The following is an 18,344-nucleotide window of genomic DNA, read 5'->3' as shown; positions in this document are numbered from 1 at the left end:
AAATGCCCTTCGTACTTAGTACCCACGGAGGGAAGAGAGAACAGGCAGAAAACAAGAAGTTGTCGTGAGGGAGGGGGAGAAAGGCTGGGAAAAACAAGAGTGTACAGTAATGAAACAAACATGCCTCGAGTCAAATAGACCCTGTCTAGAGGATTGCCAGAGGAACTGAGTTGACAGAGAAGCAGCCTGTGACCTTAATAACGAATGTGGGAAGAGTGGCATTTTCTAGCTTGGCCTGCCAAGTCAGGTACCCGCCTCTCACTGGCTAGTGTTATCAGGACCTGGCATGAATCCCATGATGGAGGAGCAGAAACAGATGTGTGGAGCCTGTCTGTTGACAATCTTGCATCATGCCCTATGTTTGACAGTGTTTTCTAGATGGACAAGGCCATTTTTGATAGACACCTTGCTTGTTTGGGGTCTGTCGTTATTTTTCTCCTGATACGTGAGGTTGGGATGATTTCCTAAGGCTCTTACACAAGTAGAAATTGGATTTCACTCAACAGCTTACATCAGATGAATGAATGAATGAATGAATGAATGGAAAAGCATTTAGTAGCACTTACCATGTGCCACGCACAACTAACCATTGCACATAAAACTGCACAAGCAAAGTCAGTGCCCACTCTCAAGAAGCTTGCTTTCAAGGGCTGCTGGGTGGCGCAGTGGAAAGAGCTCTGGCCTTGGAGTCAGGAGGACCTGAGTTCAAATCTGGGCACTTATTAGCTGTGTGACCCTGGGCAAGTCACTTAACGCTGATTGCCTCAGAGGAAAAAAAAAACACAAAACCTTACTGTCTCATGAAACAAATGAAATGCATAATGGTGCCCAGAGTGAGGCACTTTACTTGGCAAGGTAGGGGGATGGTGAGTGGGATGAAAGGGACTAGATTGGCACTCACATCTAAAAACAATGGCAATGTTGATTTAATCTGGCTCCTGGTTACTAACCTGGGAGAGCCATCTTTGTTCCTCTGACCCTACGGATCTTAAACTGGCTACTGTGATCAGGAACTGGGATGAGCCTCACAGCAAAAGAACAGAGAGAAGGGGGCAGCTAGGTGGCGTGCAGTGGATAGAGCACCGGCCCCGGACTCAGGAGGACCCGAGTTCAAATCTGCAGTCAGACACATACCATTTACTAGCTGTGTGACCCTGGGCAAGTCATCTAACCCCATTGCCTAACCAAAAAAAAAAAGAGGGAGAGAGAGAGAGAGAAAAGAACAGAGAGAAACCTGGGAAGTCTGATTTTAATAACTACACCTGTTATTGGGCCTGCTCTTGAATCATATGTCCTTGTCCCGGGTGTGACGACCGTGTATCTAACCAAGTAAAATTCTTCTCATAGACTTGTAGTTTAGTATTCAGCAAGTCATGTTTATCATTTTTTATTGTTTATTTTATCCATTTTATTTATTTATTTTTTAGGCAATTGGGGTTAAGTGACTTGCCCAGGATCACACAGCTAGTACGTGTCAAGTGTTTTGGTCTGAGAGGCCAGATTTGAACTCAGGTCCTCCTGACTTCAGGGCCGGTGCTCTGTCCACTACGTCATCTAGCTGCCCCATGTTTATCATCTTGACGCATAAAGTTAGGACAGTTTCCTCAGCCTCTTAGAAGTCAGTGATCAGGTCAGACTGACATTACACATCCCAAGAGTGACTGAATGACAGAGCATTTATTAATCACTCACTGTGTGCAGAGTACCGGGTGAACCACTGTGATGCAGATATGGAAGCAGAAACATTCCCTTCTCTCAAGGAGCTTACATCCTAATGTAGGAATCAGCGTACGGAGGGGCATGGTGGTCATGAAGGATCACTTTAGTTGGCAAGAGTCAGGGACAGTGAACAGAAACAAAGGGGAATAGATTGGCACTCTCCTTCCAGGAGCATTGGCTCAGTTGATTTGGTTGTGACTTATGGTTCTAGAAACAGGAAATCATGATTGGGAGGTGTGGGAACACAATATGAAAAGGGCAGAGAGGTGGTTGGTAAAAACGGTTGTGAATTAGGTGGCCAGAGGAAGAAGGGAAGATGTAGGTCGAAATAATCTGCAAAGAGATGCATGAACCAGATCTAAAAGGTCACAGAAGCAAATGAAAGGAGCAGGGTAGGAGACAGGAGACATCTTTCCCAGCTATGAATAGGGGAAGAGTTCTTGACCAAACAAGACATATAGAAAATCACAGGAGAAAAAAGGAATGATTTTGATTATAGAGAACTGAAAAGCATTTCACTAAATAAAATCATGGAGAAAAAAGGGAAACTCATTGAATTACAAGGAATTTTTAAAAACTTTGTGACAAGCACTGTGCTAAGCAGCAGAGACAGAAAGAGAATGACATGAGATGGTCACTGCTCTGAAGGTGCTCATACTCTAATTGGGGGAGACAGCATATGGAAGAGAGTTCAGCACAGAGGGAGGGAAAGATCTAGAAGCTCTTTGGGAAGTGGCATCATACAGCCGCCTTGTGGGTAGAATGGCAAGTCAGTCCGGAGTTATTTTAGTTGTGTCTGACTCTTTGTGACCCCATTTTAATTGGGTGCTCTTTGCAAAGATACTGGAATGGTTTGCCACTTCCTTCTCCAGTGTCCCCATTTTACACTTGAGGAAACTGAGGCAAACAGAGGTTAAGTGACTTGCGCAGAGTCACGCAGCTAGTCATTGTCTGAGGCTGGGTTTGAGCTCCGGTGTTCCTGACTCCAGGCCCAGCCCTCTATCCCACTGCTCCCAAACCAAATTATTTGTTGTTGAATGCTACCCCTTCTGCAGATTTTAGCAGAGGAAAATGGTAAAGCCTCAAGTATGTGGAACCGGGCACATTTGTTGGGTTTTGTAAATTTCAGAATAACTAACTATTAAAAGGAACATGGGGTCAAAAGATGATTTATCCATTACCGCATGAGAGTACTGTTACAATTGTATTAAGAGTGGTAGCTAGGTGGCCCAGTGGATAGAGCACCGGCCCTGGAGTCAGGAGGACCTGAGTTCAAATGCAGCCTCAGTCACATAACACTTACTAGCTGTGTGACCCTAAGCAAGTCACTTAACCCCACTGCCTAGTTAAAAAACAAGAACAACAACGACAAGCAGAAAAACTATACTAAGAAATCCGAGACTGGGCCCTCAAGGTGCAAGCCTTTATTATTTAGGATTCATTTTTGTAAAGCCAGTTAAATCAGTTGGATGCCAGGGATAAGGAGTGTCCTTCGTCCTTTTTCCAGGGCACAGTGGAAATCCTCTCTACTTGATCCCATAAAGCATTCCCACTGCAGCTAGCTCCCCAACAAGGGGGGGCAAGGGAGGTGGAATTCCTGAAAGTGCTTGGTGAGTTGGGCTGGCACAGCCCTGCCGCCCCCAGGGCTCCTCGCCGTTCGGGATAATCAGACCCTCCCTGTGCACAGAGCAGCAATGTCACTTCAGTGAGCCAAGTCAAAGCAACAAGCATTTGTTAAGTTCCTCTTCCATGATCTAGGACTCGGAATTTCCTTTAGCTGATTGTAACCTCTTCAATAGCTTATTCCTCCCAAACTGATTTTGCATCTTCAGCATAACCTTCAAGAATTCCATATCGTAGGGTTAGCTAGGTGGTGCAGTGGATAGAGCTCCAGCCTTGGAGTCAGGAGGACCTGAGTTCAAGTCTGACCTCAGACACTTGACACTTACTAGCTATGTGACCCTGGGCAAGCCACTTAACCCTGATTGCCTCACCAAAAAGCAAAACCAACCCATCTCCTCTGCTCTAGGTATACTCTTCTCCCTTCCCAATCTTGGTCCCTTGGTGCCAGTCCAACTTTACTCTATCCCCTACTCCCAAGTTCCTTTCTACTTTGATCTTCACAATTCGTGACATGACAAACTGTAACCCTGTATTATTTCCCCCCAATACCTCCCCTGTTCCTATTGACGTGCTGCGGAATGAAACTAAAGGAAGTCCCACAACCGTGCAGATGGAATCCACTAAAAACTTGTTATCTCTTGTGAACTCACTCTCATTCCAGCAAGGAATGTGATTAGCAGGAGGACTGAACTTCTAAACTCCTTACAGAATAGGTGACTTTTTCATGACTTAGACAGTTACAGGACAAAATCAATTAACTATAAAAAGGATCAATTTTAAAAAGACGATGAATCTGATTATTTCAAATTTCTGATGATGGGGTGGTCTTCTTACTAATAAATCTGACCCCTCTACTCTAGATTCCATTTCCTTCTGTCTCCTCTCTAATTTTCAAGCTTTCCTGGCGTACTGGTTCTCTCCCTTCTGCCTGCAACCATTCACAAGCTTCATCCAGCATGAAAAACACGTCACTATCACTATTTTTTTAATTATGTATTTCATTTTTTCCCCAATTCCAAGTTAAACAATTTTTAACCTTTTGGGGGGTAAAGTTCTGAGTTCCAAATTCTATCCCTCCCCCTCCTTCCCCCTCCTAGAGTTGGTAAGCAACCAGAAATAGTTCATACATGTATAGTCACATAAAACATTTCCATATTAGTCATTTTGCACAAGAAGACTCAAAAGAAAAAGAATAAAAGAAAGTAAAACATAGCCTGCTTCAATCACAGACCATATTTTCGAGTAGTGAATATAAGCTGCAAAGAGTGAAAAATCACGCTTAATGGCAAGAAAAATAGGTCAACAATCAAGCTCTCCAAAGAACGAGATGCAGGTCAGCAGGCAAATGGCCTTGAAAAGACAACAGACCCTGGAAAGATGGCTTTCCTCTTTGGCCCAGAATCCCATATTTCTGAGTCCAATGTGTCCCCACTGTGGGTAAAATTGTCGGTGTCAGAACAAATTGAAAGCAGAAGTAGAACCAGAAAGTTCAGGAACCAGTGAGGGTTTATTGTGTTTGTTAACAAGAGAACCCCACCTCCATGAGTGGGACTCCTGACCAAGGAAAAGGGGAAGGCTTATATGGGTTTCAGTTAGAAGGGAGGTAAGCTGGGTGCAGGAAACCTATGGATTGGACAGGGCTTATTACTGGGGGTATAGGGGTAAGATTGGGTTTACGTAACAGGAAAAGAAATTCTTTGAGTTAGCTGAAAACAAATGACCAGAGTCCCAGAGGTTTTGCAACTCCTATTAAGTCTAAAAATACTGAAAAGCTCACATAGGTTATCACAACCACAGTTAACTCTGAAATATCATATGTGTGTGTGTATGTATATGTATATATATGTATATATACACATAGGTATACACACACATATATACAAACATGTATATATAAGCTTTTTGCTTACAACCACTGTTAGCTTTTTGGTTTATATATGTATACATACATACATACATACTTACACACACAAATATACACACATATATCTATATATATGGAGAGACAGATATAAATATACAAAGAGCTAACAGTGGTCATAAGCAAGAGCTTTTTTTTATTTCATCGGAGGAGGAAAACTAGACCCATGTGCCAGGGCTCCCTCTAGTAGAAGACTTGCTTTCTGTGCGGGCAAATCTTGGCACATATGTCAATGGCTACGCAGCAAGCTGTAGCCCTGACAATGAGGGGTAAGAGCAACAATGAGACAAGTTTGATTCAGAGCGGGCCTTCGTGACCAGGACGTGGGGACGGCAGGTGCTTGGTTGAGCTCAGAGACCACTCGGTGCTGGTGTGAAACAATTCTGGGATTTTGCTGTGGCTGAGATCATCCAGAGAATGAGCACAAAGGATTACTGTTATGCCAAGCTCAGAGCACAGTTTGCTTGCCTGGCCTTAGATCTGGAAAAGATGGTGTCTCCTAATAGTAAAAGGAGGGAGTAAAAAGAGAGGGGTGGTCTTGGCATGGTCTGGAGGGCTGTTTCTCATAACCCTGCCCTAATGGATAGGGCTGTTCTGGATATTTGCTGTTTTAGCAGAAAGAAGGGTTGTAGGCAGGGCTGGAGTTGCGATACAAACAGGGTCGGGAATAAAATCAGAGTAGCTATGGACAAAATGGAGTTGCTTCAGTTTTCTTGGCTACTTCTACCCCTAAATCTTCTTTCCAGAGATGACATCCCCGAGCCCTTCACCCATCCCAAGGCAGGAACCCAGCACTGTTTCCAGTTTGGTTCTTCAGTTCCAGACGCTATTGCTGATGAATGTCTTCCCTCCAATGTGACGCCCCTCCAGAACCCAGTACAGTACTTCATATATCATAGCACTGTGGCAGACTCAGTAGAAGTGCACTATACCTTTGGCTGGGGCATGCCTTACCCAGCACTAAAAGAATGGATGGAGGGACTGGAAATGTTAGGAGTGTTAATCAGATGTACTTATTGGAGAAAACTCACCTTCTACAGTAGGCCTTTCTCAGGGCCACCAGGAGCTTGTGCCTTTGTCTTTCAGGTCAGCCTCACTTTTCCTTACAGATCTTCTAAGTACTTCCTAATTGACCTGTTGATTCCTCCTTCAGAATGTGAGCTCTGGGAGGACAGGAGCTCTCCTTTTGGTCTTTCTTTGTATTCTTGCTGCTCCTTGGCCTAGAAGCAACATGTCCTAAATGACTGCTGCCATCTTCACCTGCAGCAGGGAAGTTGTGTTCACTGTTTTTAATTTTGGGAAGAACTTTCTGTTGTAAAGTGAATTTGCTTCATCCTTTTATTACCAAGAAAATGGCATCGTTTGGTAATGATCTCCTAATTCTGTTAGTCACGCCATAAACATTTATTAAGTGCCTATGTCCCAGGCACTCTGCTAAGCCTTGGGGATACTAAAAGAGTCAAAAGACAATCCATGCTCTCAAGAAGCTCACAATCTAATGAAGTAGATGGCAAGCAAACAGATATGTGTGAACAAGATATAATAGAATAAATAGGAAATAATTAACAGAGGGAAGGCACTAGAGCGAGATGTTAGGAAAGGCTTTCTGGAGATGACTGGCTTTTACCTGGAAATTCAAAGAAGCCAGGGAGGCCAAATAGGCAAAGATGAAGAGGTAGAGAATTCCAGGAATGGGGTACTGCCAGAGAAAATGCCTGGAGCCAAGAGATCAATGTCGTGTTGAAGGACATCAGAGGCAGGTGTGTCACTAGATGTAAGAGAATGTGGTGGGAAGCAAGATATAACAAGATTGGATAAGTGGGAGAGGAAGGTTAGATTATGAAGGGCTTTTTATCACCAAACAGAATTTTATATTTGATCCTGGAGGTGATAGGGGGACACTGCAATACTTGTGCTTTAGGAGAACCATTTTGGAGGCTATATGGAGGATGAACTGGAATGATGACAGATTTGAGGCACGCCCATCAGCCAGTAGGCTACTGCAACAGTCCAAGCTTGAAGAGGTGAGGGTCTGCTGCAGGATGGTGGCAGTATCAGAGGAGAGAAGGGGCCAGAGTAAATGTTGCAAAGGTAAAACCAACAGACCTTGAAAAGAGATGTAGATGTTGGGGGGAAGAGGGAGATGGTAGGGAGCGCTGGGTGAACCTAGGCTGGTAGCGCGAGGGGCTGAGCAGATAGTGGCGCCCTCCCAAGATCAAATGAAGCTGACAGGGTGCGTCCAATGTAGTCCCCATTTACTCTCTGTAAGGGGGAGCCCGTTCAGCTTGGGGGGCAAAGCAGGAGTGACCCGTCCCCTTCCTCTTCCCTCCTCGGGCATTTCTACTTCTAGCTCTTCACCTTCCCCAACCATTCCACCTCGTCCCCGGAGCTCTTCGCTTGTGACACACAGTCATTGGGGACTTTTGCTGCTGGAGCTCCTGGGGACACTGAGTAGGCAAGGAGCCCCTTTCCTCGGACAGGGAGGGGCAGAGGAGCGCTGGGGCAGAGCCAGGGCACCATCCCGGGGCCTGACATCAGGAGAGCACATGTCCCTGGGCACAGAAAAGAGGAGAGCAGAGACTCAGACAGTGGAAAAAGACCAGCAGGCTGGCTGGCGCTCTGACTGGCGGGCTGGGAAGGCCGCTGAGTACTCTGATTGGCTAAGAGGTCATGTCCCACCCTGATTCTGCTTGGGCCTGGGCATGCTGTCTGTTGCCAGCAGGATTTTAGCACAGATATGCCAAGGGGAAGGAGCCTGCAGAGGAGGGGGAGGGGCTGCAGAACTGGAATCCTCCTGCAGAGACACAGCATGCGCATTGGCTCCATCACAGCCCGTTGCCCCACAAGGAAGCTAGTTCATGGGGCGGCTATGCGTGTCGAGCATGCGCAGAGCCCAGGCCTTGGCCCGGCTGTTCTGGGGAGCTCGCGTCCTGCGCAGGGTTGGAGGGAGTACGGGCCCCATGAAGTCATGGCTCTCGTTCGACCGCTTGTGGTGTCAGGCAGGCCTGATACGTAGAAGAGTGCGCTGAGGTCTTGTTCCTGGCAGCAGCTTCTATGCCTGGCACGGGCGGTGATTAATGAGTACCCGTTAATTGGTGGATTGCAGGAGAGCACCAGAGACCTGGATAGGGTCAGGGCATCTGACAGTGAAACTACACCCAAGAGGAAGGGAAGAATGGGTATTTTAAAATGGAAAAAAAAATCCCTGCCTTCAAGGAGCATACGATCTTTTTTGGTTTTTTTTGTTTCGAATGGGCAATGGGGGTTAACTGACTCGTCCAGGGTCACACAGCTAGTGAGTCTTATGTGTGTGAGGCTGGATTTACACTCACATCTTCCCGACTCCAGGGCCGGTGCTCTATCCTCCGCCACCTAGCTTCCCCCGAGCATGCGTTCTAATAAGGAGGCAACATGTCAATCAGTAGGTCCATACAAGACTTATACAGAGTAAATGAAGGGGATGGAGAGAGGAAGGAGCTAGCAAGCAGCTGGTGAGAGTGGGAAAGGCTTCCTGCTGAAGGTCGGTTTTCCAAAGCCTGACATTCAGGAACACTCTCCTCACTGGTGGAGGGGATGATTACTCTGAGCTCTGTGGCTGTGTGAGGGATAGAGCTGGTGAGATCTTGAAGGAGGGAGGTCCTTGCCTTCTGGCTTCCAGCTCTGAGAGAAGACACAGGCAGTCCCAAGTTCTCTCCAGGAAAGGAAGGAACTAGGACGAAGCTGTTGGGGAGAATCTTATGCAAGCTTTGGCCTTGAGTTTCACACAGCTGCTAATTTCCCATGCCACCACCCTCCTTTAATATATCCTTTTAGTTTTGATTAAGGTGGACCCATTCAAAGACACGTTCCAGTCCTCCTGAGCTCTGCCCTGGCATAGGGATTCTGGAGAACGGTGTTCAGTTTTAGGAGTGCTGCAGTTGAGGAAGGACATTTACCAGTTGAAGAAAGTCTACAGAAAGGAAAATGGATTGGAGAGGGGAGCTTTGGCGTCATATGGTACGAGGAATGTTGAAAAGAACAGAGGTTGCTTCTGGAAGAGATAAGACTTACTGAGACATGGTAGCTGTCTTCAAGTATTTAAAGGGCCATAAAATAGAAGAGGGATGAGGACTGTTCTTTCTGGTCCCAGAAGCCATCCTTGACATAAGGAGTGCAAGTTGCAGACAGGCAGATTTGGGCTTGATTTCAGAAAAACAGCCCAGAGATTCAAGTCCTCCAGGGAGCACGAGAGGACAGGCCAAGCATGTGCCTTGACAAAGGCCCTGGAAAGACGGCCTTCTTGGCTGTAGAGAGAGGGGCACCTAGCTGCTCACTACTCCAGTGCCCACATGCTAACAGACAGTGGCACCAATTACAGCCCTGCACGTTCTGTCCAGTTGGTATCATATCCAGAGCAAGGACTCGGAACTCAGTTTTCTTTCCAAATTGCTGTTAGGTGGATGGTCAACCATTTTGCTGACACAACCCCACGATGCCATTCACTCCCTTCCCTGACATCCCACTCCCAGCCAAATCACAGGACAAACTGACACCATCCAGCAGACAAGAGAAGAGTATACTTTATTAGGTGACTACAAGGTAAAAATTCTTCACGCTACAAACAAGAAGGACCACTAGGTTTCAGGCTGAATCAGCATCACAGTCTAGGCTGCTAAGAACCCTGTCAGGAGTGAAAAACCCACACAGACAGTTCTTGGTATTAAATAATCAACTTATTAGGATATCTGCTCATAAACTGATCAGTGGTTTCTCTCCACAACCAAAGAGAAAACATGGAGAGCTTGAAAGGTGTGTAAGTAATCCAGGAAAGGGAATTCCCTTCACAAATGAAACTCAACCCTGATTGGTGGACATTTAATGGGGAGCTGGGCTAGACTAGGCTTCAGCTCCTCCTGCTGAGAACTTGGCTTGACCATGAGACTCAGCCACCTCTATCCAGACCACTCAGATTGGTTTTCTCTTTCATGAGCTGAGTCACCCTAAATTCTAATGTAGGGGTACAAGGACAGGGGCTGTTCTTCTTCAGGCAAAAACGTGCCCAGCCTGGATTCTATTTATAGTCTAAACATGAGTAAGGTCTCCTCCCTGGGTGGCGTCTTGCCCAGCATTAATGCCCATGTACCTTGAGGGCTAGGAGATCTAAATCCTGTCCTTCAGAGATTGACTTTTTACAGGGGTTGGGCCTGAAATGGGAAGCCAAGGAGCAAAAGCCTGGATCCTAAATTAATAATTGCTTATTAATATAACAGTGTCAACAGGGCAGTGGAACAAAGTGCACCCTTCTAAATGAAGAAGAGTCCAAGCCGGACTGAAAGCAGAAAAGTTGTATTAGGAGGAAAAGGAGACCCTAGTCCGAGGCACCGCATTACACAGTAGAAAGGAGCCCACCACCCAGGACAAGCTGGGGAGATTTCTGCTCGACAAGCACAAAGGGGAGGACTGGGGAGGCGTCAGGAAACAGAAGGGCCAGTCTTCCCAGGAACAAGTGAGGCACAGAAGCAGGACGTTCTGTTGGAGGGTTCAGGCCGGCCTGGGGTGCACGGCTTAACGAGGTCAGCTGGGGACAGTGAGCAAGACTGGGCTTCCTGCAGCTCCTACTCTGGTCTGTGTCCAGTGCACCTTCCTGGTAAGGAAACGCACAGAAAACAGACATGTTAATCTTGGGGTACCCTCAGAATAGTAAAATGGCAATTTCTCTCAGGCTTCAACTTGAAATTTCTTCCATCCTGCACGCTCCCTTCCTTAAAGACGTGTCCGTGATTAACCGACTCTGAGTTTCCAGGAGGACTCCAGAGGGGGTGCGGGTGAAGGTAACGGCAGAGTTCTTTTGGGCCCAGTGTTCTACCCCATGGAAAGACCCGGGGAAGAGAATTCAGTGGTTCAGAGATCTGGAGGCCGTCTCGCCCTCTTCTTCAGAAGCACCCTGGCAGGGATAGAGAGGATAAGAGCAACTCAGTTCAAGGAGCACTGATGAACAGCTTCCTAAGTGCCAAGCACTGGCTGAGGGTGCTGAGCTTCCAAAAGTTCCTGCAGGCCTCTGCCCTCAAGGAACATGGGGAGATCCAACATGGATAGAGATCATTTCAAAGCATGGACCTGGAGGAGTAAGAGTAAAGGATGAGGGAGGGATTTCCCTGACAGATGACAGGAGAGCAGTCTGGAAAGGGGCTGAGATTCCAAGCAGCTGGAGTGCAGAGGGAATGTCTTGGAGGCCTGGAGGCCAGCCTGTGGAAAGGACCCAGAGGGGGAAGATTTTCCAGAGGACTTCCCTGGGAGTTCCCAGTCCCCCTAGAGACTTCTTCTTTCTCCTGCAAACCACAATTTAGGCACCTTGACTTTGTCCTAGAAGCCGACTTGCCTCTTGTTTTGTGTCTAGATCTTGCAGCTGGGTCAGGGTGTGGCCCTGGTGAAGGATGGAGTAGTGGCACACTAGGCAGATTTTCTCATTGTCTTCTCTACAGAAAAAGCTCCAGTTTTCCTGGTGCTTGGCACACCATCCCTCTAGAGTGGCCTGGGGCTCCTCAAGGAGCTGCTTGGCCAGCCGTACCAGGTTCTGCATCTTCCAGTTGGTATGGAGGTACGCAGGCTGGGATTTCTGAGGAAGGCAATCCCGGCAGAAGGTGTCACCAGAATGCTCTGTTACAGGGTCACTGAAGAAGCCTCCACAGGCGGGGCAGGTCAGAAGGTCCTGCAGGCCCCTGGACAGTGTCCATGCACTCTCCGCTCCTACATGAAAAAGAAGCCACAATAAGAATGAGAATCGGCTCCTCTTCCCTCTATTCAGAGCCCAGGGAGAGGGCACAGTTCATGAGCCCACTGCCCACAGCCAGAAAGTTAGGCTCAAGGAGGACTGTGGTGCGTGCACGCGCACGCGCCCACACACACACACACAACTCCCAGTAGGAGGAAGGGGATTCCAATACAGGGATGAACTGCTGAGATTAAAGAAAGGGGAACATTAGCTGGGCCATGCCCTTCAGGATGGACCCTATGGAGGTGACTTCCCTAAAGTAACTCAACTAGTAAACTGAGAAGCCAGCCATGGTCCCAGGACTCCTAGCTCCAGATGTCACACAGGAGTGTGGAGAGGCAGGCTGAGGGAGTGGGATGAGCACTTGTACCTGGAAGCAAAGTCTAGACTTAGAATCCCAGCTCTGACAGCTACTTGCTGTCACCCTCAACACATCCCTTCCCTCCTCTGGACTCCCTCATCACAATTCTCTATAAAAAATGTGCTTTGTTCTCACTAATGCCACCTCAAGGCCTCCCTACACCTCAGATCTTATGCTCAGAGACCATGAGCTCCTGATGGTCAGTTCTGCATAGAACTGGAGCCCCAGTGGAGTCCTGGTGTTGAGGACCAGCCCTGGGATGGAAGTGCCCAGGTTCCAGGGACAAAGGAGACATCTCACAAACATTTAGTGGGTATGTTTAGGCAGAAAACTTGCCTGTGTCTAAAGGGTGGCAGTGGCCCCTCCAGCTCTTGACCTCTGTCGCACTCAAGACAGTCTCTCTTTCCAGGTCCACCGAGTGCATTCCACAGCAAGGATGAAACACTTAACTCCAGAGTTCAGCTAAGATGGGACCAGGAGGCCCAGGTCTCCTCGCTTAGATGTGAGTCTAAGGCTGGGACCCAGAGAAGGTCCAAAAGCACAGGAAATTCTCCCTGCAGGTACTTACCTTCACTGACAGGCTCCCTCCTCTTCTTCATTTCCTTCCAAGGCTGGGTTTCTCAGCTTCTCTGCTGTGCTGCCTTTGCCAGGTTCTAGCTCCAGGAAGTTCTGCCTCTCAGGCTCTGGCTCCTCTGAAATTTATATCTGCCTCTGACCACTTCCCTGATCACAGAGATTCAGACCTGTGAGAAGTATGAACTCTGGAAAATCACACCTTCCCAGACCCTCAGAGTTGGATTCCCTATGGACCTTAGCTGGAACCCAAACCCAGAATCAATACCACTCCAACCTCCCTCAGGAGCTATCCAGCCTTTCCTTCCAAGTTTTCCTGTGAACTAGTCTCACTATCTCCTGAGGCAATCTTTTCTGCTTTGGAAACATCTCTTTTTAGAAAGTCTTCTCCACCTGGAGTTTAAGTATCTTTTTGTCACCTCCAATCTTGCTCCTATTTCTTTCTTTCTTTTTTTTTTTGGTTAGGTAATGGAGTTAAGTGACTTGCCCAGGGTCACACAGCTAGTAAGTGTTATGTGTCTGAGTCCAGATTTTGAACTCAGGTCCTCCTGAATCCAGGGCCGGTGCTCTATCCACTGCACCACATAGCTGCCCCTGCAATCTTCCAATCTAAGAGAACAGTCGTATTCCTCTTTATCATGACGGCCTGCTGACACTGGGGCTGTATCCCATGGGCTATTTGGCTCTACCTTCTGCCTTTGCCAGACAAGAGGCCTTAGTGAGGAGTAGAGAATGGCTCCGGTAGTCCTAACAGCAGAGAACCACCACTAATCTGGCATTTAAGGATATGGCTATGGACTTCACCTTGGAGAACTCTTCTCAAAAGGAAAAGTACAGGGATGTGATGTAAAGAAATATGGGAACCTGGTCTCTTTGGGATTTGCCTTTCCATGCTGGAGGAAGAAAGTGGAAGGAGGAAGTACCCTGGATGCTAGAGGGACATATTCTAGGAAGCAGCTGTGAAGGGAAACACTGACCCTTCACAGCCTTCATCTGGGGAAGGAATTCCTGCAGAGAAGAGGCTAGTCATTCCTACCAGCTGCCAATCAACTGTCATACACATGCCAAGCTAGCTGAGCTGAAGCAGCAAGGCTCTCACTTGTCTCATTTATCTAAATCCTTCCTAAAATGGGACACCCTTACCTCTACACTTGATTAAGGGATTTGGAAGAAGAACAAGCAGGAGACTAGGGCAGTTACCTTCAGGGGAAATAGAGGACTTCCAAACCTTCCTAATGAAAAGACCAGAGCTCAATAGAAAATCTGACCTTCAAATACAAGACTCAAGAGAAGCATGAAAAGGCAAAAAGGAAAGGAAAAAAAACCCTATTATTAATATGGGCAAACTGTTTCCATCCCTACAAGGGAAGATGACACTTATAACTCTTAAGAAATGACATCACCTGAAACGGCACAAAAACCAAATAGAGTAGAAAGAAAGAAGGGAGGGAGATGAGCATTGTTTGAACCTTACTCTCATCACATTTGGTTTAAAGATGGAATAACATAATCAGGTAAAGAAATCTAACTTACCCTATAGAAAGTAGAAAGGGTAAAGAGAAGAGAAAAGGGAGGGGGCTAATAGAAGGGAGGAGAGACTGAGGGAGGCAGTGGTGGAAAGCAAAACTCTACCAAGATGGGAAAGGAAAAAGAGAGAAAAAAGCATGGGGTGTGGAATAGGATGGAGAGGAAGACACAGACAGTAATCCTAACTGTGAATGTGAATGGGATGAACTCTCCCATAAAATGGAAATGGATAGCAGGGTGGCTTAAGAACCACAAACCTGCAATATGTTGTCTACACGGAACACATTTGATGCAGAGGGGTACGCACAGTGAAGTAAAAGGCTAGAGCAGAATATATTATGCTTCAGCTGAAGTAAAAAAAAAAAAAAGGAGTAGAAATCCTGATCTCAGACAAAGCAAAAGCAAAAATAGATCTAATTAAAAGACCACAAGGAAGGAAACTACATCCTGAAGTAAATGAAGCAAGATTTTTAAATAGAATATTAGCAAAAAGATGACTGCGACTCATCACAAGAATAATACACTATGACCAGGTAAGATTTATACCAGGAATGCAGGGCTGGTTCAATATTAGGAAACCGATCAGCATAACTGATCACAGCAACAACAAAACTAACAGAATCCATAGGATCATCTCAAGAGATGCAGAAAAAGCATCTGACATCTTCTCTGCAAAATAATCTTGAGAAGGAAATGGCAAACCTCTCCAGTATCTTTGTCAAGAAAACCCCAAATAGGCCAGAAAGAGTCGGACACTGCTGAGCAATGACATGCTTTTTTATGCTTCCTATTTAACGTTATGCTTTAGTAATTGTTGAACATTTTGGGTTCCTTCATGGGTAGATCTAGTTAAAATGGTCTGGTACCATTGGGATGTTATTAACGTTTTTCTTATCTCCTTTTAGACACACACACACACACACACACAGAGCTTCAAAGGCCTGAAGCACTTTATATTCTACAAGTTAGTGGAATGACTTGGTAGAATATTCCTCTAAACAAACTCCTGGCCTTGATGGATTCACAAGTGGATTTTATTAAACTTTGAAAGGATAGTTAGTATTCATAATTCACATAATCCCCCAAACTGAGAAATAAAGGATCCCAGCAGAATCCTTTTATGAGACAAATACAGTCTTAACACCTAAACAGGGCAAAAAAAAAACTGAGAAAGAAAACTACAGGCCAATATTTTTAATAAACATTGGCTCAAAAGCTGTCAATGAAATCCTATGAAACACACTACAATGTGTATCCAAGAACACATCCGTTATGATCAAATGGGATTTATACCCCCTATATACAGATGGTTCACTAAATCCAAAACATACAAAACCACATAATCATCTCAATAGATGCAGAAGAATCCTTTGACAAAGTACAACACTTTTATGTTAAAAATCCTACAAAGTATAGGCAGAGAGGGACCTCTTTTTTTTTAGGCAGCTAGGGTTAAATGACTTGCTCAGGGTCACACAGCTAGTAAGTGTCAAATGTTTGGTCTGGGACCTCTTTTAAATATCATAAAAAGCATCTACCTAAAACCAAAAGTTCTATGCACGAAGGATACAGTAGAACTTTCCCCAATAAACATAGGAATGTAGCAAGAATGTCTGTTCTCATCTGATGTAATTTTGGAAGTGGCATTTGTTGTCTGCTCATTTTAGTTGCGGCTGACTCTTCGTGGCCCCAGCGAGGGTTTTGTTGTTTTCCTTGTGTGCAAAGATGCTGGAGTGGTATGTCATTTACTTTTCCAGCTCATTTTACAGATGAAGAAACTGAGGCAAACAAGGTTGAGTTCCCTACAGTCAGGTGCTAGTGTCTGAGGCCGGATCTGAATCAAAAATTGGCAAAAATGATCAAAACCAGTCAACAGGCAGGTCGGAGGCAGGCACACTGGTGCATTGTTGGTGGAGCTGTGAAAGTACAACCATCCTGAAAAGCAATTTGGGAGTGCACAAAGAAAGCGCTGAACCCTCCGCCTCTGACCCACACTCGTTCACCGTTGGGCCCACGGCCCGAGGAAGCCGCACGGAGTCTCTATGCCTCCAAATGTTCACGGCGGCCCCCTCCGTGACCGCTGAGAGCGGGCACCCAGGCCGGGGCTGCCAGCTGGGGCCCGACGCTCCCCCTTGGCGCCCCTCCCCTGAGCGGCCGAGTGGGTGACGACCCACGCGCGGCCGGGAGGAGTCATTGCGCACCTACCCGGTGCTAGGCGCGCTGAGCAGCAGGGACACAGAGAGGAGCCCTGGCCTCAGGCGGCTCACCCTCTAACCTACCCCTCTCCCAAGGCCCGGGGCGGTCTGGCCCCGGATCTGAGCCGCACACAGACGCGTCCGGCCTCCCAGCAGGGCTGGCACCGCCCCTCCCCCCAGCTGCCCCGCAGCCCCGGGAGGGAGCTCCGCGCATGCTCAGCCACGCAGCCACCCTCAGACGGCTCCATTCCTCTTAGGGCCAATGGCCGCCTTGTAAGCCGCTGCTCAAGCGCAGGCCCCGGAGCCCCGCTCCGAGCTCTTCTTCCCGGCGCCCTAACCCGCTTCTCTCCAACGCCCCAGGACCCGCTCCCCTCCGACGTCAGGCCCCATGCTCACCCGCACGCGCGCCCCCGAGACGGACCTCTAAACGGCGCCGGCCAGCCAGCCGCACAGGCGCGTGCTAGAACCGGGTAGGCCGTGATCGCTCGGCCAATCAGCGTCGGCAGCGGCTCACCAATCAGGACTCAGCAGCCTGTCCACCCCACCAATCGGAGCGCCAGCCTGCTTGCAGGTCTTTGTCTCAGCTGTCGGAGGCTCTGGGCTCCTCTTCTCTCTGCCCGGGGGCACGTGTCCTCCTGACGTCTGGCCCTGCCAGTGTCGTCAGGCCCCGCGGTAGTGCCCTGGCTCTGCCCCAGCACGCCTCCGCCCCTCCTGGGCCAGGGAAAGGGGATTCTTGCCTGCCTCGGTATCCCCAGGAGCCCCGGCTGGGAAGGTCCCCAATGACTGGGTGTCACAAGCGAAGACCTCAGGGGCCGAGGCCGAATGCTTAGCGAGCGTGAACAGCTAGACCTGGAAATGCCCGAGGAGGGAAGAGGGAGGGGACAGGTGACTGCCCCTGCAGGGAGCAGAAGGAGCCCCCCCACACCTGGAGGGCCCCCCAAAGATAGCAGGACCCTCTCCTGCTGGAAGATGACGTCATCTCGAGAACGCTCACCTCCTCTGATCGTTTGCCATCCTGCCCAGGGATTCACCGCCTCCCCCTTCTCATTTTCAGTTTCTTTTAAAACTATTATGCTATTTAATATTTCCCCCAATTACACATAAAAACAATGCTTAGCATTCCTTTAAAAAATTTTTGAGCTCCAAATTCCCTCCCTGACTCTCCCCCTCGTTGAGAAGAAAAGCAAGATTACATAGGTAGTCCCTCAATTCTTAAATTATCTCTCTTTGATCTGTTTTCTAGCTCAGTTCTTTTTCTGATATTTCACATTTTCTTGTATTTTTTTTTTCATTCTTTTGACTTTGTTTATTGTTCCTTCATGTCATGGAATCATTAGCTTCCAATTACCCAATTCCAATCTTCTTCACTGAGCTTTTGTGTCTCCTTTCCATTTGGCCAATTCTGCTTTTTAAGGCATTCTCCTCCAGTGGCTAGAGGTAGATCAGGACAACTCATGGCACCACGCCAAACTAGAAGGAGCTCACAAGTCAAGAGTCCTGGAGATCTGTTCTAACCATACTCTGACCCTGTCTGATACAGTTTGGTGGCCCCAGGATCAAACATGAAATCCTTGGTTCAGGTTTTAAAGCCCTTCTAGCTCGGCTCCTTCTTCCTTTCCAGTCTTCTTTTAACTTCTTTTCACTTAGGGCTCCAGGAAGCTGTGGTACGTACAG

At 47.4% G+C, this 18,344-nt stretch overlaps 1 protein-coding gene and 1 pseudogene across 2 annotated transcripts in view; one reads left to right on the top strand and one right to left on the bottom strand.

Moving 5' to 3' along the window:
- LOC110219810 (uncharacterized) overlaps nucleotides 1–18,344 on the top strand; it is a 62,422-nt gene that overhangs the window by 5,634 nt on the left and 38,444 nt on the right.
- On the bottom strand, nucleotides 10,622–18,163 carry LOC110220100 (E3 ubiquitin-protein ligase TRIM4-like; annotated as a pseudogene). Its single transcript, XR_013482807.1, has 4 exons — nucleotides 17,067–18,163; nucleotides 12,944–13,118; nucleotides 11,622–11,989; nucleotides 10,622–11,359 (listed from the first exon to the last, which is right to left on the bottom strand). The product of XR_013482807.1 is annotated as an E3 ubiquitin-protein ligase TRIM4-like (transcript).

Source organism: Phascolarctos cinereus, unplaced genomic scaffold, assembly GCF_003287225.1.
Source record: "Phascolarctos cinereus isolate Bilbo 61053 unplaced genomic scaffold, phaCin_HiC Scaffold_726;HRSCAF=1367, whole genome shotgun sequence".
Lineage (NCBI taxonomy): Eukaryota > Metazoa > Chordata > Mammalia > Diprotodontia > Phascolarctidae > Phascolarctos > Phascolarctos cinereus.
The sequence above is the reverse complement of the archived record's forward strand: the minus strand, read 5'-3'. Positions and strand labels throughout refer to the sequence as shown.